General features: G+C 42.1%; 1 long non-coding RNA gene and 1 pseudogene across 2 annotated transcripts; both read left to right on the plus strand.

Annotated features, from left to right (window-relative positions):
* The first annotated feature begins 320 nt into the window (after positions 1–320).
* LOC114271390 (uncharacterized) lies at positions 321–4,444 on the plus strand. 2 transcript variants are annotated; one of them, XR_014338464.1, is made up of 3 exons: positions 321–1,114; positions 3,266–3,934; positions 4,145–4,444. It is a non-coding gene; the product is annotated as an uncharacterized LOC114271390 (long non-coding RNA). The 2 variants fall into 2 exon arrangements; XR_014338465.1 differs by lacking the exon at positions 3,266–3,934.
* A 489-nt stretch (positions 4,445–4,933) lies between these two features.
* Positions 4,934–26,545, plus strand: LOC114271380 (rust resistance kinase Lr10-like; annotated as a pseudogene).
* Positions 26,546–27,007: the final 462 nt, after the last annotated feature.

A 27,007-nucleotide genomic window follows, 5' to 3' on the forward strand; every position in this document is an offset into this window, starting at 1 on the left:
CATATGTGTGTGGTCCAATTATCAGTTTTCATGGTGTGTTAAATATTGAAAATGCTCAGTTTTGATGCTTTTAATTTTAGTGCATATACAACCAAAACATAAAAATTAATTTAGTTGATTGTCTTATTTGGATGCTCTAGGATCTTGATTAACTCAGTATGACTCTTTTTTGTTTTTTTGTTTTTGTTTTTAGGCTTTGTTGTCTTATTTGGATACTCTACTAAGGATCTTAAAGCTTGTCCAATTTTATCATGGAAGTTGAGAAATTTCCCTATTTTCAGTTGTAGAGCAGCATATGAACTTCACTTGTCAGATTTTGATTTTTTATTTTTTGTGCATTTTTCTTTCCCAAATTGGGTTGTCATTGTGTTATTCATGTTTTTTTTTTGTAGTTTTAGAAATCGTGCTTTGGGGGATAGGTACTTCTCAAATACAACTTTTTTAGGAATGTTTAAGTTGTCCTTAACAATTATGTGCATCAATAGTTTATATAATGGTAGTTCATTAATTTCACGTGTTAAAGGACTGCTTGTTTGGTTACTGGTTATGTAAGTTCCCAATCGTGGTAACGATTATTAGAGTCATTCGAGGAGCTTAGTAAGTTATATTCATTGGAAATGACTATTTTTAGAAGTCTAAATATTATATAGTTTGAATTTTGGTATGGTACATGAAATAGTTTATATAATGATCCTTGGCTTGCTCGCCATGATTTTCTTGTTAGTTTACTCATCAAAACTTTAATCTTTAGCGGTTGATTTAATCCTTTCTAGGCGACCTTTTTGTTGGAGAATATAAGGAAATTATGTAATGCAGTTTTATGTTTGCATGGATTTAGATTCTTAGATTCTTTCATAGAATATTGATCTCTTTGTTTGGGTTTTACTACTGCAACCAAGTCTCTCTCTGCTTCAAGGTATATCTCTTTTCATTCTTCTTCACTCACAATAATATATATATATATATATATATTGGGAGTGAATGGGCCAATTGATATTTGCTAACTCAAATTTCATCAACCCTTAAATATTCCCTTAAATTTTTAGCTTTAGGTAATGCAGTTACCCTCAAGAAGCTCATCAGGAAGGGGATTCCACCGGTTTTACGGCCTAAGGTCTGGTTTTCGCAGCTGGTGATATATTTATCTGTCATACATTATTTTTCGTATTTATTCCAGATGTAATTTCCTTCTCGATAAGTTTATTGTGTGTTTTCACACACTATTTTGTCTAAGTGGTCTCTAATTTAATGTTGAAATTATCATTACATTCATAATCATTGAGTAGCATAACATAAACTAAACATTCATAGGTTTAATGAGGGTGGCAATAAGAAATTAGTACAAATAAAAAAAATATATTAAAATGTGCCATTTGTTTATTTATTCAATCAATAAGGTAATGGGTCTAACACCACTGTTGCAACAATGGTGGCAAGAGCTCTACAAAACAACACTAATCAAACCCTTTGTCTTCCCTCTCCTCCTCTCCTCCCTCCTCCTGTTTCTGTTTAAATTCAAGAAAAGTGTTAGCAAATTCAAATTCCCTCCTTCACCACCTAGGCTACCGATTATCGGACACCTTCACTTACTAGGGAACCTCCCTCACCAGTCTCTCCATGCTCTCTCCGAAAAATATGGCCCTATGTTACTACTATACTTGGGTGGTGCTCCAGCTCTGGTTGTCAACTCTGTAAAGATAGCAAAAGAAATCATGAAGACTCATGACATTGCTTTTGCAAACAGAGTCCAAACAAGGGCTGTTGATGCATTAATATATGGATGCACTAGTCTAGGGTTTGCTCCGTACGGTGAGTATTGGAGACAAATGAGGAGAATCTGTGTTTTGGAGCTTTTGAGCATCAACAGGGTGCAATCATTCCATTTTGTTAGAGAAGAAGAAGTTGTGACGATTATTGAGAAGATACGCAACAACACGAGCCTTGATGGAGGAGCTAATGCTGTCAACCTTGGAGATATGTTGGTTGATACCATGACTAGCATAATATCCAGATGTATTCTTGGGAAGAAGTATGAAGGAGAGGATAATAAGAAGAGATTCAGACAGTTGGCGAGAAATGGAATGGAGCTCTTGATTGAGTTTTCCTTCCAAGATTTCTTCCCATCTTTTGGATGGATTGATGGACTAACTGGTTTGGTTAAAAGACTCAAAGACACTTCACAAGGATTAGATGCTTTCCTTGATGATGTGACTGAAATATATCGAACTTCAAAAGGAAATGATGATCAGCCTGGTAATAAGTGTCTGATTGAAATTCTGCTTCATTTTCAGGAGGAAGGCAAGCTAGAGATTGATATCTCCCAAGACAATCTTAAAGGAATTTTACTGGTCTCTCTCTCTCTCTCTCTCTCTCTCTCTCGGTGTCCCTCTATGTGTGTGTGTATACCAGTCGTGAATTGGGTGACACGGTAGTGAAATTTTTTAAATCATCTATTAGTAGCAAAAAGAGTTTGATAGTCACTGAACTAGCAGTAGCTGCGGTTAATCTTCCTAAATCGGTGCTACGATTAATCTTCCTAAGTTGGTTATGAAATAATACATATAACAAATTGGGTTATAAGTACGATATTTTCATTTCTACTAATATGCCTATTTCTATCAGTATTAGAAAAGGCCAAAAAAATGTCGTAACAGGAATCATTTTAAATACTGATATATACCATATAAATCAATATGTATATGGTTCTAGCCATTTTGATACTGATACATCCCAATATATTGCTGGGAATGAAAAACAATCATGTTTATTGATCAATTCTCGATATATATATCAGTTCATAGCCAATTCCTCTTGTATATGGCGGCCGAAGAGGCTGCCCTGGTTTCTCATTTGGAGTCCTAATAGTTGAATATGTGCTTGCAAACCTCTTGTATTGGTTGACTGGAAGTACCCAAGTGGTCCAGGTAGAGAAAAGGACTTTGACATGAGTGAGGTTATTTCCTTGGTTGTTCAATCAATTAAAACTCAATTATATGGATCTATTAATATGAGATCTCTCTAGCAGATTGATCACACAGCAAGTCCTTCTATTGCCTTTATTAACAACCTTTTTTTTTTTGCCTTTTTTTTGCCTTTTTTCTCTTTTAGCGGTGTTACTCTCTAGTTGAACTTTGTATATAGTGCTAGTTTTAATCCTTGTTGTAATAGTGTTTTATTTTTATTGTAGGTGGTATAAAAAATTAGATTATGAATTTCATTTAGAAAGGTTAAAAGTTTTATATGGTCTTGGTTTTTGTATATGCAGGAAGGTTTGTCACCCTTGAACTTTTATATTGAGGATGAATTCCATTGTGCCACTGGTGGTGGAGCTGGAGGTGTCAAATCCATTACCAATTGTGCCCCGGTATAAACATTATTTTGCTATTTGACTGTAAAACAGTTGATTAATTTCTCTGACATCTGAAAATTTCCTTGAAATTTTTTTCCTCATAAGCTTGTCTTAACAAATAAACCGTCATACATTGTGTGATAGAACACAAGTAATGCTTATGTTGGAGCTAGCAATTTCATATTATCATAATGTTGAATGAACAAAAAAAAATGCCACAAGATTATGGCATTCTGTTTTTTTGGGAATTTCCCTGCACATTGACACACATTTTAAAAGGTTAATCTGAGGTAGTCTAGTTTGTAACTCCCATTAATCTGGCTGATTCTTGTTTGTGCAATTGATAATTTTGGATCAAATGAAACGTTTGTAGGGTAAGTAGGATAAGACAGTTAAGGGAATGTGAATTTTATGAATGTGAGTGTTAAAATGAGGGGAAAATGAAACATTGGTTCTTTTTACTTGCTTTTTTACATACTACCACTTTTTTAGAGTACATTATGTTAATTAATTTGTTTTTCCATTGAGGTTCTTAGACAGATGGAGGCACATGATTATTGATAGAGTGAGGTTGTGGCCTGTGAGGTTGATTTCTGCTATAAATATATTTTTTTCAGTTATATAGTTATTGGGTGTATTGAAGTGTAATGCTTTGTTGTATCATTGTGTTTATTTTCCATATAAATTTCTTTTGCTCTGTTTCATTCTCAATTGTTTGTTCTTTTGCTTTTCTTTTCCTCATTTGAAATTTAGATAATTGTTTACTGAAGCCTTCTTCTAATCATTGTATCACAGGAATGTTATTGGGGCTTTTGGATTTGAAAACAGTTTGTTACTCATCAAGTGGAGTTCTTACCAGCTGCAGAAAAAGTAGCTCATTTCAAATGAGTCTTTAATTTGTGTTATTTTTCCCTTTGATTCAAGCAGACCAACTTGATGCTAATTTTTCTTCTTCCACATTTTCTTATACAAGACAAATCTGGTTTTTTGTTTTGGTAATAATGAATGGTTTATATTTGAGTATTGGATGTTTCTTTTTTACGGTTGAAATAATTGGTTTGCATTATCGGCTATGGTGATGACTTTGGCCCTTTTTATTCTGTGTTTTGGGGCTTTCTTGATTTCATAAGCAATTTTTAGACTTTTTTTTTGTTCATCAAATCTTTGCAGGTGTTAATGATTATCATAAGCATACTTGATGGCCATCTTATGATTAATGTACACATATGGGCAATGTAAAAAATTTATATTTTGCCTTTTTCCATTGAGAATTGTGAATTTAATTTTTTGATATGTTATTTTGTGGGTAATAGGGATTGGATATTAAATTGAATAGGAAAGTTAATTAATGTTGTATTTGCTATTTGAATGGGAGTTATTATTTCTTATTAGTATTTTTTTTTTAGTTTTATTACAGGTATTTTTTTCATTCAAGCACATAAAAGTAGCACAATTAAAAAAAAAAAAAAGAGGACCATTGCGGCGTTTCTAAAAACGTCGCTAAATATCAAACCAACAGTTGGTTTTTTAAAAAAGAGATACGATGGCGTTTTCAAGAACGTCGCTAAATAGCTTAGTGATGTCATGTTATTGTTAGGAGAACTTTTAGCGGCGTTTATAAACGCCGCCTATAGTAATATAGCGACGTTTTCAAAGCGCCATAAAGTTATAGCGACAGCCACATCTTTGACGTTTGGTGCCAAATGCCACGAAAGGATTTGACGGCATTTTTAGGACCTACAGCAGCGTTTTTTAAAAGCCTCTAAAACCCCTACTTCCTGCAGTGATTGAAGATCAGTAACAGCACGGGACATGAAATTTTTGAATGCTTTAGCTTCCTCAAACCACCAAAGGAAGGTAGGTACCTTTTTCTTTGGTTTCCCTAGTTTAGTTTTGTATTCAATTGGCCTTCCAGTTTCTTCTTTTGCATTCATTTCAGTAAGTTTGGATCTATATTTTAGAATTTTTTGTTTGTTTTGGTGGTTTGATTTGGTTTTTGAGGTGAAGAACTTCTAGGAGAAACGAAGCTAATGTTTTTAATGTAAGCAATGAGTTAAAAGGTTGCTTAGGTTGGTTTTATATTTGTTGGCAGTGTTACTTACGCCGAAGGTTGTTAAAATCGGAATCTTAAATTAGATTATTGAAAATGTTTACAGGATCGGATCATAAAATCAGATCGAGGACCATAAGATCCTATCGAAAAAAAAAACAAATTACGTAATAAATAAATATTTCTTTAAAAAGTATATAGAAAATAAACATATATTCTACTTTAAAAAAGTGAAGATATTGTGAAAAATATAATACTCCATATAAATGTAAATATAATATTATATAATAGAAAACTCGATGGTAAAAGCTTTGCATTTCTTCAAAAAAGAAGGTGAAGAAGAAGAATTCTATAACAAAATACTTTGCAATCTACAATAATGCATAACAGATTAAGAAAAGTATTATTGTTCAAAAAAAAAATTAAGAAAAAGTATTTAACCAAATTAGATATGAAAATAAATTAAAAACTTAAAAGAGTGGCTTAACTGAATGATAAGATTTGTCGTTAGTATCCCTAGTGGAGCAAGTTCGAGTCACGAAAATAGTCTCTCCTGAAATTGGGATAAAGTTGCATTCATCTTGCCCTCCTCATACCTCACTAAAGCTAAATTTATTTTTCCCACAAATTAGTTTTCTTAAATTATTACAATATTTAAATGTTTATTTCCTACATTATTTTTCTTAGTCTATTTGATTCAATACTACTTAATTTTTTGAATTCATTTTGACCACATAAATTGGTATTTAGACAAAATATAAAATTTACAATAAAATAGGCCATACAATACAAAACAAGGTTACAAATTGGATCGGATAGGATCAGATTCGGATCAAGATTCCATAATCCTGTAAGATTCAATTACCATGATCAAAAGATCCTACCTGTAAAGGATTTTTTACACAATCCAAATCGATTCATAAAATCGTAGGATCGTAAGATTCAGACTGGGATTCTTTGGGTAGAAAATAATTTTTTTGAAAATATTTTTTGTATTTTTTGACATTTGATATAATAGAAAACGAAAACTAAACAGAAAATATTTTTCATGGTTAGTGAAAAGTAAGTTTATTTGGATAGAAAATATTTTTTACTTTTAAAAGACGAAAAACATTTTCCGAACTAAACTCTTACCAACGTCACCACACTACCACCACCATTCTCACCTACCACCACACCATCGCCACGGCCACCATCACCACGCCACTACCTCTATCACCACCAACACCACCAAATATAGAAAAATGTTTTCTCCATAAAATATTTTTTATAGAAAATATATCCGTCCAAACGAACAGAGCGTTATGGTAGTTTTGTATCTCTCTATTATTAAATTTTGAAGCTTGTATTTTTTCTAATCAAAATGAAATAAAATAAAAATTATGGCCCTCTACAGTTGGGTTGACCAAAAAAATTGTTGAGAGATCTTGAAATATCAAGTGAAAAGATAATATGATATATTGTGGGAATTCCAAATGCTTGAGAATCTAACAAGTCTTCTCTATATTTTACAGGTGAATTGAAAAGGCGACTAGTGATTGCAGGTGCAATTCTCCACTTGCCTTTTCATATTTGTAGTGAAAATGGAATTTTCCTTCCTAATTTGGTTGTTATAAATTGCAGGTGCGGTTGTAGGCTCTTTTCTTCTTCTTGTAGTTGTCATTGCATTGTATTGTGTCCACAGAGCAAAGAAAAATAAAGAGAGAGGACCAATTAAAGATTGAATGCTTTTTGGAGGATTACAGGGCTCTCAAGCCATCAAGATATTCTTATGCAGACATCAAAAAAATTACTAATCAATTCATAGACAAAGTAGGCCACGGAGGCTATGGAACAGTGTCCAAGGGACAGCTTTCCAATGATGCTTATGTTGCGGTGAAAATCCTCAATAGTTCAAAGGGAAAATGGGAAGATTTCATCAACGAAGTGGGAATAATAGGTAGAATCCACCACATCAATGTGGTTCGCTTGGTTGGATATTGTGCTGATGGGTTTAGAAGAGCTCTTGTTTATGAATTCTTACCAAATGATTCACTGCAAAAGTTCATGTTATCTGATCACGAGAAAGGTTTACTTGGTTGGAAGAAGTTGCAAGACATTGCTATAGGCATAGCCAAAGGAATTGAATATCTTCACCAAGGGTGTGATCAAAGAATCCTTCACTTCGATATGAAACCCCATAATATCTTGTTGGACCACAACTTAAATCCGAAGATCTCAGATTTTGGTCAAGCAAAGTTGTGCTCAAAGGAACAAAGTATTGTATTCATGACTACTACTAGGGGAACCATTGGCTATATCGCACCTGAAGCATTCTCCAGGAACTTTGGGAACGTGCCATACAAATCAGATATCTATAGCTTTGGGATGTTGTTGCTTGAAATGGTAGGAGAGAAAAAGGATTTTAATGTAACAGTGCAGAACACCAACCTGTAATAGCGCCCGCGGAGGGAGGCCTCGTGCTACAGTTCGGACTCTCGATTTGTGTCACGGTTCTTAATCTGAACCAAAGAGTCCAAATCTGGCAAATCGTTTTGAGAAACAGATTTTTGAAAAAGTAGTGCCAAACATGGACTGCTTTGCCAGATACAGAGTCGCCACCTAAATATTTTAAAATGGGAGAATTTAGGAAACCCTGACTCGGTGCCGAAGGCCACATGTCCGTCATCACCGGAGTTGTCTCAGCTTGGGAGCTTGGGTACGATCGGGGAAGGTCAGCTATGAGCACCCCCTTTCGCCCGGTCCGAAGACCGGCCTCTACTAACCGTGATATCCGTTTTTGAAAACTTTACGTGTTCTTAAACCAATTATTAGCCTAGAATTACTATGTTATGCGCACAGCAAACAAGTATAGACCAAATCGCCCAAATTGGAACAAAACATTTCATGTTTGTTTTGAAAATGGTTTGCTACTCGTAAGTAGGCTAAAATACAGATTTTGCCACCCTCAAGTGGGCTTTTTAGAAAAGACGGTTTTGCCACTATCTAGTGGGCTTAAAACAAATATAGTTTTAACGCATTATCCCAATTTAAGCAGTTTGACCTCCACCCACAGGCATTCAAGCAATTTATCTCATGTAAACACTTAGCCGCATGGCAAGCATACTCTTATGGAAACATTCACACGCATGTTGGATGCTAAAGCATAACCACTTACATTGTACTTCGTGCCAAAACAATAAACTAGTTAGCAAATGTGCGTGTCCTAGTTCATGTTATTTTGCCTAATGCAACACATACAAGGTGCAATTCTAGTTAGGCTCGGTTAACCTAGATATGGCATACGATATGCAACCAACTAATTCATGTATTCAATTTTGGAATTTGAAAATACGAATGCGGTTAGCATGATGTACCGAGCCCGGTGCATGTTAACAGATGCATGAATGCACGCATGCATATCATAAGATATGCTAATTTCAAAAATGCCCTAATCTACCATCATAAGCTGGTAAATAAAAGGGAAGAACGAAATGGGGATTGGAAGACATACACACACTCACCCACACTTATTACATGTTTACCCTCACTCAGAGGGTTCGAATTAATATTACAGTCCCAAAATAATGAACAAATAAAATTATTACAAAATTTCCTAATTAATTAAAAAAAAGGAAGCAAAAGAATGAAGAGGGTGGCCACAGCCTCTGCCTCGGGGCGCGCAGATGATGCATGCTCGAATCCGTCCTGCCCGAAAAACCCGTACTATACTCTTGTCGTCTCTGTTTGTACTGCCTTGTCTTTCTGAAAATTTCCAAAGTGCTGGAACAAGCTCTCTGCATCCTGCAGAGCACCACCGGCCAGACAGAATTGCCACCGGCACTCCAAAATTCCCGTCGGCACTTTATCAGATTCATCGGCACTCCAGATAGTGCCGGTCGGCACTAAATTCTGCCGGTCGGCAGAAACTTCCTGCAATAGACAATTTGATAGCAAACAGAGGACAGGCAGTGCATAGTATGGAGTTTTTGGACACATGTAAGCATGGTCCTACTTCTTATCATATTTTGGACTCAAAGAAGCATGACTTTCGATCCTTGAATCATCAATGGTACATGGTGAGTCAAAGGATCGAATTTGCCATTTGATATGAAAATGCATGCAACAAACAACATGAAAACCGAGGCCTTATCAAGTTAGAGTCAAAGGTCCCGATGACCGGGAATCAAGGCGCGTTGCATCACTTGAAGTATGAATGGTCCTTGATTCCCACACTTGGTTTGACACCCCAAACCAAGTAAATGCAATGCATGTAATGCTCACAAGCCTCAAATGTAACATGCCACCAAGATATAAAACACAACAAGCAATATGCAATTATCATGACAAAATGTATGATACCAAGCGCACAAGATACAAACATGATGCAAACATGGAGCAAATTGACCATGGAATTGATGTGCTACAAAGCTTCATGGAACAAATATGCGACAAACATGGGGCAAGCATGTAAGAGGGCTTGAAGTGGCAAAGGGGCAGGCCCTCACCCTTCTCAAAACAGTGGCCAAAAGCGCTTAAAATGATAGACAATCAACTCATGTTAACAAGCAAACTAATGGTCCCAAAGTTAAGGCACTAAAGGAGACAACTTACCCCCACCAACATGGCCATTCATGGCATGATTAAAACAAGTAAAAAAAAATTTTATGCATGCAAGATAGGACCCCAAAAACTCCTAATATGGCAACTAAAATAAACCCCATGAAACAAATACACCAAGGCTCATTCTTAGGCATAGGAAGACACAACCTCAAGATATGGAAAAGACCATGCATGCACACATGTAGACATGATTTTTGGACTAAAATGGCATGGCAAACAACCTCCACTCATCAAAGTAGACCAACCAAAGCACTTATGACTCATATACTTGAGGGCTCACAAGCCAAAATACATAGCAACCATAACAAATATGCCAAACATGACCAAGTTGATAACCAACAGATTTTAAGCATGGAAAAACAATGCTAAATGCTTAATGGAACCAAGCCAACACACATAAAAATCATGGCCTAATCATGGGATGTATTTCTAAGCAAGATGGAGCAATACAAAGCAAGTATTACAAGCATACAAGAGGGCCCAAATCCGACCAAAAACAGAGATTATGCAAGACCTAAGATGCCTAAAAAAGTACTGAAATGAAGCCAAGAAACAACAAGCACACATGCTATCTTTTTGAGCCCAAAAAGCAAGGAAACAAAACCATAAAGGGAGACGGGTGTCCCTCCCCTATGCAAGACTTCAAACTAACTTTTTTGACACTAAAATACACTGATTTTTGGTGATCAAAAGATCAAAATGCTGAAGTGAACAAAACCTTATCAAAATGGCACCAAAATAGGCTAAACAAGGCCTAAGAGGGTGAGTTTGCAATCTAACCACAAAGTGACCTTAATGAAAGTGTTAGAGCAGGAAAATATGAGCCTTTTTTATGTTATACACAAGAGCCAAAACAATAAACAAAATAGGTAGAAAACCAATGCAAGTTTGGGGAATAAAAGGGAAGATGCTCACCCTTGAAGAACCCTTGAAGAACAAATGGCCTAACCTCCTTCTTTGGATCAAAACCAGTCCAAAACTCAAGAAACAACTCCCCCAAGTCCCCCAATCTCGGACTAAGGTGTAATGGTGTGTGTAATGGTGCAAAAGTAAGGTAAAACACACCTTTTGGGCCAAGAAACACACACAAGAAGGGAGAGGGAGAGAGGTATAGAGATAATATGTATCTATATCTCTCAAGACTGATTTTGCTTCTGTTTTTCTAACCTAGAACCAAGAGGAAAGCCTCTCTCTTATAAGGATCCCTCTTGCAAAGCTTATTCAACAAGCTTGGCTAGAGGGAAATCCCTCCATACACGTGTATGGAGGGGAAAGGAGTTGGTGCCAGCTATCACAGCTGGCACAAAATATCTCCATAAAGTGGAGGAACAGTGGTCGGCTGCCCAAAAAAGCTATTCCGGCAAAAAACAGTGCCGACCGGCAAAATATTATGCTGACCGGCAATAAAGTGTGCCGACCGGCAAACAAAATTGCCGATGGAAGAAAAAGACCAGCCGGTGGCCTCCAGCCACTGCCGGTGGTGTATGGGGATGTCTCACAAGGCATTCCCTGCCCCTCTAAGGCAAAACAAAAGTGTTCGGCAAAACCAGACACTAAACAGTCGAGTTCGGGGATCCTGAGGCAAGGCGCGCGAGCCGAGACCTCCGGGAACTCCAAACGAACACAAATCATGGATGATCACCGAGTGTTCAAACGGTGACGTCCAAGTCTTGAGGACGGTCAAAAATGGGGTGTCTACAGTTGCCCCTCTTTGACAAAACTCGAAAGTCATAACGATGACGGGAGTGAATGTCAAAGCCCAGAGACGACCCATTTTTGACAAGGCCGGAGGCTCAGACAAGCATACAAGACAAATAAGGTGTGTGCCCGGAGGCAGGGGCAAGATGCAAGACAATGCACAGAGCCGAGCATAACTTATGATCATGCAAAGAAAGCTGTAATGAAGCAAACATGCGACAGTTTTAAGCTATCATACCAAACTACACTACAATGCAGAAAGGACGTAAGAGAATTATGGAATTCTCAAAATGTCTCACTCGGGAGATACAATACCTGTCCGGTTCATCTGGTTGCACCAGCCTCAAATGAACCGTACATATAATATCGTGCCTGAAAAGAAAACAAACTTAACAGGTACAATATGGTTAGCAAAATGCATGACAATGCAAGAATAGTGGTGTACTCGAAATGCGTGACAGCGCAAAGTAAGTAAAGAGCATGACAATGCATATTGAAATACAACTAGGCAAGCGGAGCAAGCGGTCTATGCAGGAGACGAAATTGATCATAAGCACGCGGTCTACGCAGGTGATGAAACTAAACAAGCGGTCTACGTAATTAACACATGCGGTCTACGCTGGTGACGGAGTTAAACATGCGGTCTATGCAAGTAATGGAATTAAACATGCGGTCTACGCAGGTAATGGAATTAAACATGCGGTCTACGCAATCAAAACATGCGGTTTACGCAGGTAATGGAATTAAACATGCGATCTACGCAATCAAAACATGCGGTCTACGCAGGTAATGGAATTAAACATGCGGTCTACGCAATCAAAACATGCGATCTACGCAGGTAATGGAATTAAACATGCGGTCTACGCAATCAAAACATGCGGTCTACGCAGGTAATGGAATTAAACATGCGATCTACGCAATCAAAACATGCGGTCTACGCAGGTAATGGAATTAAACATGCGATCTACGCAATCAAAACATGCGGTCTACCCAGGTAATGGAATTAAACATGCGATCTACGCAATCAAAACATGCGGTCTACGCAGGTAATGGAATTAAACATGCGATCTACGCAATCAAAACATGCGGTCTACGCAGGTAATGGAATTAAACATGCGATCTACGCAATCACAACATGCGGTCTACGCAGGTAATGGAATTAAACATGCGATCTACGCAATCAAAACATGCGGTCTACGCAGGTAATGGAATTAAACATGCGATCTACGCAATCAAAACATGCGGTCTACGCAGGTAATGGAATTAAACATGCGATCTACGCAATCAAAACATGCGGTCTATGCAGGTAATGGAATTAAACATGCGATCTACGCAATCAAAACATGCGGTCTACGCAGGTAATGGAATTAAACATGCGATCTACGCAATCAAAACATGCGGTCTACGCAGGTAATGGAATTAAACATGCGGTCTACGCAATCAAAACATGCGGTCTACGCAGGTAATGGAATTAAACATGCGATCTACGCAATCAAAACATGCGGTCTACGCAGGTAATGGAATTAAACATGCGATCTACGCAATCAAAACATGCGGTCTACGCAGGTAATGAAATTAATAAAGATGCGGTCTACGCAATCAAAACATGCGGTCTACGCAGGTAATGAAATTAATAAAGATGCGGTCTACGCAATGAAAACATGCGGTCTACGCAGGCATTGAGATTAATAAAGATGCGGTCTACGCAATCAAAACATGCGGTCTACGCAGGTAAAGAAATTGAACAATTATGCGGTCTACGCAAGCAATACATGCGGTCTACGCAGGTAAAGAAATTGAACAATAAATATGCGGTCTACGCAAGGAAAACATGCGGTCTACGCAGGTAATGTAATTGATAAATCATGCGGTCTACGCAAGTAATGTAATTGATAAATCATGCGGTCTACGCAGGTAAAGAAATTGAACAATAAATATGCGGTCTACGCAAGCAATACATGCGGTCTACGCAGGTAATGAAATGAACATGCGCAAAACCGCGCAACGGAATGCAATGCACAAAACAGTGCGACGGTTTGAAATGCACAAAACAGTGCGACGGTTTGAAATGCACAGAACAGTGCGACGACTTGAAATGCACAAAACAGTGCGACGGTTTGAAATGCACAAAACAGTGCGATGATATGCGATGCACATGGGGCAACTTTTGGATCTTGTAAAAATTCAAAAGGATACGAAAAGGATACACCTTGCATGAATTGGAGTGCCACGCACACTGGACACGACCTGAGGTAAAAACGGAGGCCGGTTGAGCATCGGAGATGCACTTTCTTGAGCTATGAAGACCACACATTACTCACATGGCCTGAACAAGGTTGTGGGAACACCACCGGCCGGAAGGGGAGGCCACCGGCTGGCCGCCGGCATCAAAATAAGTCCATCGGCACAAAAAAGTGCCGGCCGGCATAAAACATTGCCGACCGGCAAACAGTTGCTGATGCGAGGCAGTTTTGACTTTTCAACTTGGGTGTTATAAAATAGGGTTTCAAAACCCTATTCCTCACTTCCCTACCGCCGAAATCCCTTCCTCTCTCTCTCTAGAGTGTTTCTCTCTCATTTTTCGCCCGTTTCTTCGCGTTCTACGCTCGTTTCGTCGTCGGATTCGCGATTTTCTTCGCGTTTCGGACATTTTCCACCGATCACATTTTTGTTTCGGTGCCTCGTTTGGCGTTCTCGCCTTTTCGGGGTTTGTTCCCCTCACTTTCCTCTTCATTCCTGTGTCTTTTCACATTCCGGCATTCCCGGCCATTTCCGACCCTATCGGGAGTTGACTTTTCAGTTGACTCTTCGCATTCCAGCCCGATTTTCCTTCTTCCGGCCCTTTTCTCATTGCTCTTGACATGGCGGACGGCATTCCACGTGGCGGGACTCCCCCGGACCACGAGATGGATCCCGGGGTCGAGCTTCTACCATTGGGCGAGCGCCCGTTCGACCCGGCGACCTACCGACCGGCGGTCCATGTTCTGCCCCCCGACGGCCTGCGTCAGTTCCGGAGCTTCGACAGGCATGTGGCGCCTGAGCTACTACTGCGCGAGCCTACCTCCCACCTTTCATTCGGCACTTCCGAGGTAACTCTTCATCTTCTGCTTTACTTTCTGCAATGTAGGATACAAAACTGCCATAGTTAGCTGTATTCTTTAATTGCTGAAATCTGATATGCCGTAGACCGTAGTTGACTGTAAACATACATACAACTGATATCTGCTTGAGACTGACACATGCACACACACTGCACTAGCCCTGAATCACCCAAACACACGGCACACACTGTATTCTACTGCACACACACTGGTACCCAGTATTTGTCTGAATCTGTCAAACTTGCATACATGCCATATCCGTCTTTTCAAAACTGCATTTTGAATGTTGTCTTGCAATTGTTGTTTTCTGTTTGCAGGAGGGTTCCCATACCATTCGCGGGTATGGGAATACTGGTGCGCGGGAGTGGTATGATGAGCTCCCTGATGCGGTCCAGCGCATCGTGGACCGAGCGGGCTTCGGCACCTTCTGCCGAGGGCTCTCTAGGCTGTCCACATGCAGGCCTCTTCTTGCTGCTTTGGCGGAGAGGTGGTGGGACACCACCGATTCTTTCCACTTTTCTGCTGCGGGGGATATGACGATGACCCCTTATGACTTCTCGATGCTCACAGGCATCGGGGTAGGGGGGGATCCGATCCCTTTCGACACAGACATGGATGAGTGGACCGCCGCTCAGGTCCATTTACTGGGGGAGGCGCCACCGCTAGCTCGTCCAGGCTTCGTCCGATACTCCTGGTTCGAGGCACAGTTCAGGGTCCAGCCCGCATTGGGGGAGGAGACTCAGATGACCGAGGAGGACGTGGAGAGGTATGCCCGCGGCTTCCTCATGTTCCTGTTCGGGACTACTATTTTCGCCGACCGGGCGAACACCGTGCCTCTCTGTCTTCTCAGCGCACTGGTGGACGTCTAGGACATCTTGCACTATGACTGGGGTGGCGCTGCTCTGGCCACCCTATACGGATACATGAGCTCGGCTTCTCGTGGCAGCGGCCAGCTGCTCGGAGGTTACTGGCGAGCTTGGGAGGTACATTTCTTCTCCGCTTTTTCATTCCTGTCCGATATTCTCTGTACTCTGTACACTGCACACACTGCGGTCTGCTTTACACTCACTGTATACTGTACACACGGCACACACATACATTCTGCTTTACACTGACTGTACACTGCTCACACTATGCACTGCACACAATACACTGCACAACACACGGCTCTGCCATTTCTGCTTTATTCTGTATATCCTGCTTTATCTGATAGTCATACTGACATCTGTTTTGCAGCTGTGGGTTTACGCCTACTTTCCTAGGCTTGCACCCGTACCAGTCGCGGAGCCTCCTCCGGCTGTCCCGTTCTCGATTCGCTTTGACGGGAGATGCACCCGGCGACCACGGGAGACATTCGGCTTCTTCCGCCGATATTTCGACACCATCACCCCCACAGAGGTATGCTTTACTTTCAGCTCGTTTAGCTTCGCTTTCCCACTGCATATTTCAATAACAGTAGATAACAAACTGTCTGTCACTTTCAGATCACATGGCGGCCATGGGCTTCGCTGCCGTCGGCGATGCGGGGTCGGTTCCCTGGTGCTAAGGAGACCTCGCGTTTCCGGATCTTGCTAGAGGGCCCGGTCTGTCGGGCTTGGTACCTGGGGGAGCGTTTTCTACGCCAGACCCGCGGGTTACCTGAGCAGATAGTCCCGGTTCACCCTCCTGCAGAGATGAGGGAGACCGAGGGGCTGACCCCTGAGCAGTTGGATGATTACTCCATCGGCTGGGAGGAGGCCGGCTTCCGAGGCACCGGCGACTATCAGGAGTACGTGCGGACGTACCTGATGCGACCTTTGAGCGGCCGTCGAGCAGAGGGGGTCAGGCCTGTGGCATCGGCGGCTGGGGCCGGAGCAGGAGCAGGGGCTGGGTCTTCGAGGAGGGCCCGGGTCCGTGGCAGGGGCGGAGTGCGGGGAGGACGAGGAGCTGGCTGGCCTGCCCTGCCCGCTGTACTGACTTTCCAGGGGCAGGGTGGGTCGACCTATCAGATCCCCTTCGCCCCTCCACCGGCTGGTCACGAGTTCATTGACGTCCCCGACTTACCGCCGGTATGTTCATTGCACTTCGTACAGTCATTCATCTCAGTCTATTTCATATTCCACAGAATACTAACGCATCTGATACCTTTGCAGGCTTCTTCTGAGTACACCCGTCAGTCGTTGGCGATGAATGCCTCGATGATGGGGATGCTCCAGCGGACATTTGACCTCCTAGCCGTCTACAGCATACCGGTATGTCCTTCTGACACTGGCCTCAAACCATTCATACACTGTTTTACATAATCTGATGCACGGCACAACACCCGATACACTGATCTCACAGTATCTGAACACTGCATACACTGCATTCTGCACCGTACTCTGCACTGATAAACTGCTCATGGCATTCATACACTGTACTCACATACTGCATTCTGCACTGATAAACTGCTCACGGCATTCATACATTGTACTCACACATTGCATTCTGCACTGTTAAACTGCTCACGGCATACTGATGGATTTCCTTTTCGTGTACTTTTCAGCCTCCTTTCCAGATTCCTATGGCGGGAGGTGCTCCAACTAGACCTTTTGTCTCTGCTCGGGGGAGAGATGAGGAGGGCAGGATATTTCCCCGTACCAGGGGAGGGCGTACTCATGTCGGGAGTAGCTCGCGAGCTCCAGTCCCGAACGATGACGACGACGAGGAGTCAGAGGCGGAGGCAGGGTCATCGGAGGAGGAGACCGGAGACGGTTCTAGCTCGGGCTCTGACGACGACGCTGATGATGCTCCTGGACCCTCGTCCAGGAAGAGGACTAGGACGGACTGACAGCCCTTGGAGTTGCTGGACATAGATGCAGATTTTTGCTATCTTTTCTTCTTTGTACTTTTCCTTTTGTTGGTAGATAGATTACCTTGTGCTGCCGCAGGCAGATTTTGTTTCCAAAACTTGTACATTCGAAAAGACAAGTAAATGAAACAGAATTTTTATCTGAAAAAGTGTTTACATTTACACATTTCATGCATCGCATCGCATCTCATCATGTTACACCTCAATGTAAACGAAATTGATTGGTTGTCTGAAAATTGAACACTTGCACTGTAATAATCAGATAACTAAACAGCCAACAGCAAAATAACCCAAGCAACCCACTGCCTGATTCTTGAACACACAGCCCTTACTCTGTTGGGGATTAATCTGCACACAGCCCATAACACAACATTCGATTCATTCTGCACACGGCAAATTCTCAAACAAACGGCCCAATTTGACAGGACGGACCTCAAAGATGGAACCGGTTGGAGTCGAAATGCGTTCAAATGTAGAGAATGGCACAGCATTCTGAGCATAAGCGATTTTTTTTTGAAATCGAATGAGGGTTTTTCAAACCGGGATATCGAGCCTACCACTGAACACAGCGGAAAGGACTGAAATATAGGTGCACGATCCAAACACAACGAGACACGCTCGGAAAAGACTAAAAACAAAAGACGAGAGCGTCAAATCAAAGAAACACGACACACAGACGCGTGAACGGAGATGGGGGACCTCAGGTCACGAGGAGCCAGTTTCTCTAGGCAGTATTTCCCGCCCTGTCTGATTTGTGATTCTCACATCACTCAACTCTCAAGCTCAGATTTTCTCTCGAAACCCTTTTCCTCACTTTTCTCTCAACTTACACCTCTCTATTCTTCAATCTCTCATTTTTCATCCCTCCCCGGGGTGATTGATGGATAAATAGCAAGGTGTGGGTTCATGCTCAATACCCGCCGGAAGAAATAGCCGGAAGAAATAGCCGTGAGCTAACGCCTGGCAAGTACGTCGGTGACGGGGGAAAGACAGAACGCCTGGCTCAACTGTGCCCCTAGTTCATCATTTTAACCATTTTTTCGTTTTTGCTTTCTACTAAAACGGTTTTGATCAAAACGAGAGTCGGATTAACGTACTTGTTCGACTTTTGATTTGAAAAACATGCAAGTCAGGCAGCAAGCACTGAAAATTTTCCTTTTTGGGTCCAAGACAATGGTCCAGTTTTGGAAAATGGAATAGTTTTCGAGAAAATAGTCAACCTCAGTAAAAATTTTCAAAAACTATTTTTCAAACAGCTGATGCTCGACGAGCATGGAGCTTACTCTTTGAGATGCGCAACCTCGGATCGGAGGCAATGGAAAATTGCCCCTGGTTTGAAGGGGGTGGGAGGCAACAGAAAGTTGCCCCTAGTCTGAATGGCGTCTCACGACGGCTTGTGGCAACGGAAAGTTGCCCCTTGTTTGGGATGGTGCCGCAGCAATTCGCGGACAGTCTTCATTGGCGGTGGTCGAGCTCTTGGACACAGCGATGACGAAGACGGTCACAACACATATATGGACACAATCACCTTGAAGGGTGTTGGCCACTGGACTTTGGGGATGAAATCGAAACCATTGCATGGACTGAGACGCTTATGAAAGTGTTGGGGGCTGGACTTCATGATGAAGTTGCCTACGTATCCCAAACATGGGAATCAAGCCTTACGTAGTTCCGGTTAAGGTCCACTCGGGTATTTTAACCTTCACTTTTTTAGGCTCTCACTTTTGCCAAGGCGCCCAATGCGGGTTTTCGACCTTGCGAGCTTCTTTTCATTTTCTATTTCTTTTTCTCTTTCTTTTTTTCTTTTTTTCTCAATCTTTCTTTTTGTATTTTTCTCTTTTTTTGTATTTTTCTCTTGCTCTAACTTTTGCCTGGGCCGCCCTTCCGGGTTTTCGGCCCAGCGAGCCTCTCAAAGGGTAAAAGTGTAGCAAGTCCATGCCAAATGGTTATTCTGTATTGAAGCCTCTCTGTGTCTAGGAGAACGGCTGTTGCACTGATTTGCGGAAGAATCCATCACGGTTGCTCCACGAGCTTCTTCCGACGGGATCTACTCCTTCTGATTCGGCTTTGGTGCCTCTTGCTCGAGGGCTGTTTCGAAACTGGCCACACGGGCCTCCATGGCGTTTGTCCGTTGAACTTCCTGAACATTCTGAACGGGTTCAAAATCGGAAAGCAAACGGGTTGAATCTTGAGGCTGAGAGCGATCCTAGGCTGCGCAATCTCAAGAGTGATTCCACACAGGTCTTCGCAGGGCCACGTAAAACATTTGCTTTTGAAAGTTTTTAAGAAAGCGACGAATCGCTCGCGCCGAAGATAGTGTGGAACCAATCTGGATCAAGCCAGGGTCCTTCCCAGTACTCACGCCGACAAGCATGATTTCATTCATAAAAAGGCTTAGCACGCCTCTCTTTCTCTCGAAATGATCAAAATTTTGCAAAACCCGAGGAATTCCTTCCTCTTCGTTTTCATCACCGCAGTGTTCAAAAGTTTGTTTTTTTGAAAAAAAATTAGGTTAATGCAATGAGTTTGGGCACACAGGAGAGCGGGCGAGATGTACTGTCGGCCCAATCAAATTCTCTGGCACTTATGCTGAAAGCAAGCACGAAGTTGAGATAGCAACAGCTGTTTCATTCGGCTTTGTTGGTGTAACTGGCTCCTTGGCAGAAACAGACTCAAAACAAAAACAGATAATTACAAAACAAGACGGTGTTCGAGGAAACAACCCCTGAATCACCTGGTATTATATACAACGGGGACTGACTCGATACAACCAGACAGACCCTTAAGCAAAAAAAAAGACTGACTCAAGACAAAGAGATAGACTCGAAACAAAAGACTGACTCGATATCCAAGCCAGGATTTACAAAAACTCGGTTTCACCGATGCTCAAAAATGCGTGCCAGACGCTTCATCAAAAATGTACCAAATGTTGCCCGCAGGCGGTTCACTTTACATACTCGCAGTATCTGAGCCCTCGAAATCCAACAACTGAGTGGTGACGGGCTTGCCTGAGGTAGGTGGTAGGATAACCTTGTTATCAATCAAATCCTGCACTTCGTGACGAAGACGGGAACACCCATCGGTACTGTGACCGGACTGCTGATGGTACGCGCAGTACAAGGTAGCATCATGAGTGGCGGGGAGATTCTTCGGGAGTGGCCGGGGCTCCAAAGGCTTAAGATGCCCGTTCTTCGCCAATATTAGCAATGCCCTAGACAAAGGCATGTGGAGGTCGTGAAAGACTCTGCGCCCTCGGGGCAGGTACTTTGCAGTTTGAGGATTCTTGCCAGATGCGCTGGCGAAAGGATCAGCTGGCGCTGCCTTGGCTTTTTGAACCTTTCCCGGTGCAGGGGTGGGAGCTACTGGAATTGTCTGGGCATGACGGGGCCCATCCCGGTTTTCTGTCTGGCTTGAACTGCCCTTGGTTGGAGCGGGGAAAGCATCATCTACAGCTTTGGTCACTATTGCAGATGTTTGTTGCTTGTTCATCCCTCTGGCCTTCAGAGCCTCGACTGCCCACAGCAGTTGTTCAATAGGGTCGGCGTCTACCTTTGCCTTGTCTTTTCCTTTGGCCTCAGCCTGATCAAGGGTCTGGGTTGGTGCTGGCATGTTGTAGCTATAGCCGGAAGCCACCTCTAGCTGGCTGAGCTCTATCACAATCCGCCCCAGTAGCGGGGGCTCCTGTGGTACAAAATTCCCGGCATACGGCGCCGCTGGCGGTGAAGCCGACATTCCATAGGCGAGGTCTGCCACAGACCTCTGGAGATCGCCTATCATCCCCATCAATTCAAAGGTGGTGGGCTCACGAGCCTGGTATAACTGGGGAGCCCAAACCGGGTGCACAACGGGCGACCTAGGCAGGTATGACATACTGATGTTGGCCTCACTCTGCGGAGCGGTCCCCTGCTCCAATGCAGCCGTCACAACCACAACTTCTTCTGAATTTTGTGCCGCCATAAATCCCGCCTCAGCAAGGGGAGACACTGACTATTCTGTTTCAACTCCGCAACTCTCTGAACCTTGAAAGAAAAACAGACAGCATTTCAGCCCAAACTAATCAAGCACGGGTGTAGCCAAACAACTGTACCCTACTGCTGATCACTGTTCCCAGATTTCTGTTCCCAAAATACTGAATCTGATACCCGCGGATAACTGATTCCTACAACTAATACTGATACTGATGTCCCTAGGTTTGATACTCAAACTTGCAAACTGACATGTGCGTTCCTGTAGAGGTACACTCTAAAAGCACATAGCAAATAAGAGAGAGCCAAAACACCCCTATGTTGGGGTAGGGTTTCCCTGTCCTATTTCGTCAGGAACTAGGGTTTCACTACGCACACAGCGGTTTCAAACAACTTAGCATCGGGTAAGCAACCTGTCCTAGCTTGGAATGGTCACTATGGTTCCGAATATGCACTAGGTCGAATGGTCAAAAAGGGTGCCCCGGTAAAACCGGGGTTTGTGTTCCCATACTGTCAGAGCCCATAGCCGGTCAGCCTTATGGACATGCCTTGACAAGACAAGCCTCCGGCAAATCGTTCAGGAATGGCAGATGGCAAACACTGTGTTCCTAGGCGCACCAATGCACATGCAATGCAAAGAAACACATAAATGAGATCAAAACAGGATATCATGAGTCCGAGTCAAGCTCTATAAATCTCCCCAGCAGAGTCGCCAGAAACTGTAACAGCGCCCGCGGAGGGAGGCCTCGTGCTACAGTTCGGACTCTCGATTTGTGTCACGGTTCTTAATCTGAACCAAAGAGTCCAAATCTGGCAAATCGTTTTGAGAAACAGATTTTTGAAAAAGTAGTGCCAAACATGGACTGCTTTGCCAGATACAGAGTCGCCACCTAAATATTTTAAAATGGGATAATTTAGGAAACCCTGACTCGGTGCCGAAGGCCACATGTCCGTCATCACCGGAGTTGTCTCGGCTCGGGAGCTTGGGTACGATCGGGGAAGGTCAGCTATGAGCACCCCCTTTCGCCCGGTCCGAAGACCGGCCTCTACTAACCGTGATATTCGTTTTTGAAAACTTTACGTGTTCTTAAACCAATTATTAGCCTAGAATTACTATGTTATGCGCACAGCAAACAAGTATAGACCAAATCGCCCAAATTGGAACAAAACATTTCATGTTTGTTTTGAAAATGGTTTGCTACTCGTAAGTAGGCTAAAATACAGATTTTGCCACCCTCAAGTGGGCTTTTTAGAAAAGACGGTTTTGCCACTATCTAGTGGGCTTAAAACAAATATAGTTTTAACGCATTATCCCAATTTAAGCAGTTTGACCTCCACCCACAGGCATTCAAGCAATTTATCTCATGTAAACACTTAGCCGCATGGCAAGCATACTCTTATGGCAACATTCACACGCATGTTGGATGCTAAAGCATAACCACTTACATTGTACTCCGTGCCAAAACAATAAACTAGTTAGCAAATGTGCGTGTCCTAGTTCATGTTATTTTGCCTAATGCAACACATACAAGGTGCAATTCTAGTTAGGCTCGGTTAACCTAGATATGGCATACGATATGAAACCAACTAATTCATGTATTCAATTTTGGAATTTGAAAATACGAATGCGGTTAGCATGATGTACCGAGCCCGGTGCATGTTAACAGATGCATGAATGCACGCATGCATATCATAAGGTATGCTAATTTCAAAAATGCCCTAATCTACCATCATAAGCTGGTAAATAAAAGGGAAGAAAGAAATGGGGATTGGAAGACATACACACACTCACCCACACTTATTACATGTTTACCCTCACTCAGAGGGTTCGAATTAATATTACAGTCCCAAAATAATGAACAAATAAAATTATTACAAAATTTCCTAATTAATTAAAAAAAATGAAGCAAAAGAATGAAGAGGGTGGCCACAGCCTCTGCCTCGGGGCGCGCAGATGATGCATGCTCGAATCCGTCCTGCCCGGAAACCCCGTACTATACTCTTGTCGCCTCTGTTTGTACTGCCTTGTCTTTCTGAAAATTTCCAAAGTGCTGGAACAAGCTCTCTGCATCCTGCAGAGCACCACCGGCCAGACAGAATTGCCACTGGCACTCCAAAATTCCCGTCGGCACTTTATCAGATTCATCGGCACTCCAGATAGTGCCGGTCGGCACTAAATTCTGCCGGTCGGCAGAAACTTCCTGCAATAGACAATTTGACAGCAAACAGAGGACAGGCAGTGCATAGTATGGAGTTTTTGGACACATGTAAGCATGGTCCTACTTCTTATCATATTTTGGACTCAAAGAAGCATGACTTTCGATCCTTGAATCATCAATGGTACATGGTGAGTCAAAGGATCGAATTTGCCATTTGATATGAAAATGCATGCAACAAACAACATGAAAACCGAGGCCTTATCAAGTTAGAGTCAAAGGTCCCGATGACCGGGAATCAAGGCGCGTTGCATCACTTGAAGTATGAATGGTCCTTGATTCCCACACTTGGTTTGACACCCCAAACCAAGTAAATGCAATGCATGTAATGCTCACAAGCCTCAAATGTAACATGCCACCAAGATATAAAACACAACAAGCAATATGCAATTATCATGACAAAATGTATGATACCAAGCGCACAAGATACAAACATGATGCAAACATGGAGCAAATTGACCATGGAATTGATGTGCTACAAAGCTTCATGGAACAAATATGCGACAAACATGGGGCAAGCATGTAAGAGGGCTTGAAGTGGCAAAGGGGCAGGCCCTCACCCTTCTCAAAACAGTGGCCAAAAGCGCTTAAAATGATAGACAATCAACTCATGTTAACAAGCAAACTTATGGTCCCAAAGTTAAGGCACTAAAGGAGACAACTTACCCCCACCAACATGGCCATTCATGGCATGATTAAAACAAGTAAAAAAAAATTTTATGCATGCAAGATAGGACCCCAAAAACTCCTAATATGGCAACTAAAATAAACCCCATGAAACAAATACACCAAGGCTCATTCTTAGGCATAGGAAGACACAACCTCAAGATATGGAAAAGACCATGCATGCACACATGTAGGCATGATTTTTGGACTAAAATGGCATGGCAAACAACCTCCACTCATCAAAGTAGACCAACCAAAGCACTTATGACTCATATACTTGAGGGCTCACAAGCCAAAATACATAGCAACCATAACAAATATGCCAAACATGACCAAGTTGATAACCAATAGATTTTAAGCATGGAAAAACAATGCTAAATGCTTCATGGAACCAAGCCAACACACACAAAAATCATGGCCTAATCATGGGATGTATTTCTAAGCAAGATGGAGCAATACAAAGCAAGTATTACAAGCATACAAGAGGGCCCAAATCCGACCAAAAATAGAGATTATGCAAGACCTAATATGCCTAAAAAAGTACTGAAATGAAGCCAAGAAACAACAAGCACACATGCTATCTTTTTGAGCCCAAAAAGCAAGGAAACAAAACCATAAAGGGAGAGGGGTGTCCCTTCCCTATGCAAGACTTCAAACTAACTTTTTTGACACTAAAATACACTGATTTTTGGTGACCAAAAGATAAAAATGCTGAAGTGAACAAAACCTTATCAAAATGGCACCAAAATAGGCTAAACAAGGCCTAAGAGGGTGAGTTTGCAATCTAACCACAAAGTGACCTTAATGAAAGTGTTAGAGCAGGAAAATATGAGCCTTTTTTATGTTATACACAAGAGCCAAAACAATAAACAAAATAGGTAGAAAACCAATGCAAGTTTGGGGAATAAAAGGGAAGATGCTCACCCTTGAAGAACCCTTGAAGAACAAATGGCCTAACCTCCTTCTTTGGATCAAAACCAGTCCAAAACTCAAGAAACAACTCCCCCAAGTCCCCCAATCTCGGACTAAGGTGTAATGGTGTGTGTAATGGTGCAAAAGTAAGGTAAAACACACCTTTTGGGCCAAGAAACACACACAAGAAGGGAGAGGGAGAGAGGTATAGAGATAATATGTATCTATATCTCTCAAGACTGATTTTGCTTCTGTTTTTCTAACCTAGAACCAAGAGGAAAGCCTCTCTCTTATAAGGATCCCTCTTGCAAAGCTTATTCAACAAGCTTGGCTAGAGGGAAATCCCTCCATACACGTGTATGGAGGGGAAAGGAGTTGGTGCCAGCTATCACAGCTGGCACAAAATATCTCCATAAAGTGGAGGAACAGTGGTCGGCTGCCCAAAAAAGCTATTCCGGCAAAAAACAGTGCCGACCGGCAAAATATTATGCCGACCGGCAATAAAGTGTGCCGACCGGCAAACAAAATTGCCGATGGAAGAAAAAGACCAGCCGGTGGCCTCCAGCCACTGCCGGTGGTGTATGGGGATGTCTCACAAGGCATTCCCTGCCCCTCTAAGGCAAAACAAAAGTGTTCGGTGCAAAACCAGACACTAAACAGTCGAGTTCGGGGATCCTGAGGCAAGGCGCGCGAGCCGAGACCTCCGGGAACTCCAAACGAACACAAATCATAGATGATCACCGAGTGTTCAAACGGTGACGTCCAAGTCTTGAGGACGGTCAAAAATGGGGTGTCTACACAACCAAGTGTACTTTCCTGAATGGATTTACAATCGTTTGCATCGCGGACAAGAGCTGGGAACCCAGCTGAGGGATGATGCGGATGCTAGGATTACAAAGAAGTTAGCGATTGTGGGGCTTTGGTGCATTCAGTGATACCCGGTAGATCAACCCTCCATGAATGCTGTGGTTAAAATGCTAGAAGGCGATGAGGACACTCTGATCATGCCCGCCAATCCATTTTCCTCCACAAATCCAACAGCAACTAGTGGAGTAGTGGATGTAAGGCCTATAAATAGTGAGTTAGAAATTATTGTTGAATCTGAAATTATTATTGAATCTGAATAACAAAGTTAAACTATGTCAGTTTTATTGTAGTTTCATTGGAGTAGAAATCTCTCCATTGTCATCGATCAATGATTGGTCGTTTTTTATGCATAAATACATTTGGTGTGCTCTTTAAAAGGTTATGGCGTAGCGAGTTAACAAAGAGCTAGTTCATTTAATCTGGTTTTTGTCACAGCTAGGAAGCACTTCATATCATTATGCAGTAACTACATGAATTAATTAAGATTGTTAAAGGTCAAGACTAGTGAGTGAACAAAGAGCTAGTTCATTCAATCTGGTTTTTGTCACAGCTAGGAAGCACTTCATATCATTATGCAGCAACTACATGAATTAATTAAGATTGTTAAAGGTCAATTTTTTTAGGGTGACTTGGCTCTCAGCTTGCAACCATAAGATTGTACTTTTCTATATTAACAATTACAAATCGATTTTATAATAAACTATGCTAAATTGGCCACTTTACAATTCTTTTTCTTTTCTTTTCTTTTTTC

The sequence above is a fragment of the Camellia sinensis genome, chromosome 1, assembly GCF_055761805.1.
Source record: "Camellia sinensis isolate YWXY chromosome 1, ASM5576180v1, whole genome shotgun sequence".
Taxonomy (NCBI): Eukaryota; Viridiplantae; Streptophyta; class Magnoliopsida; order Ericales; family Theaceae; genus Camellia; species Camellia sinensis.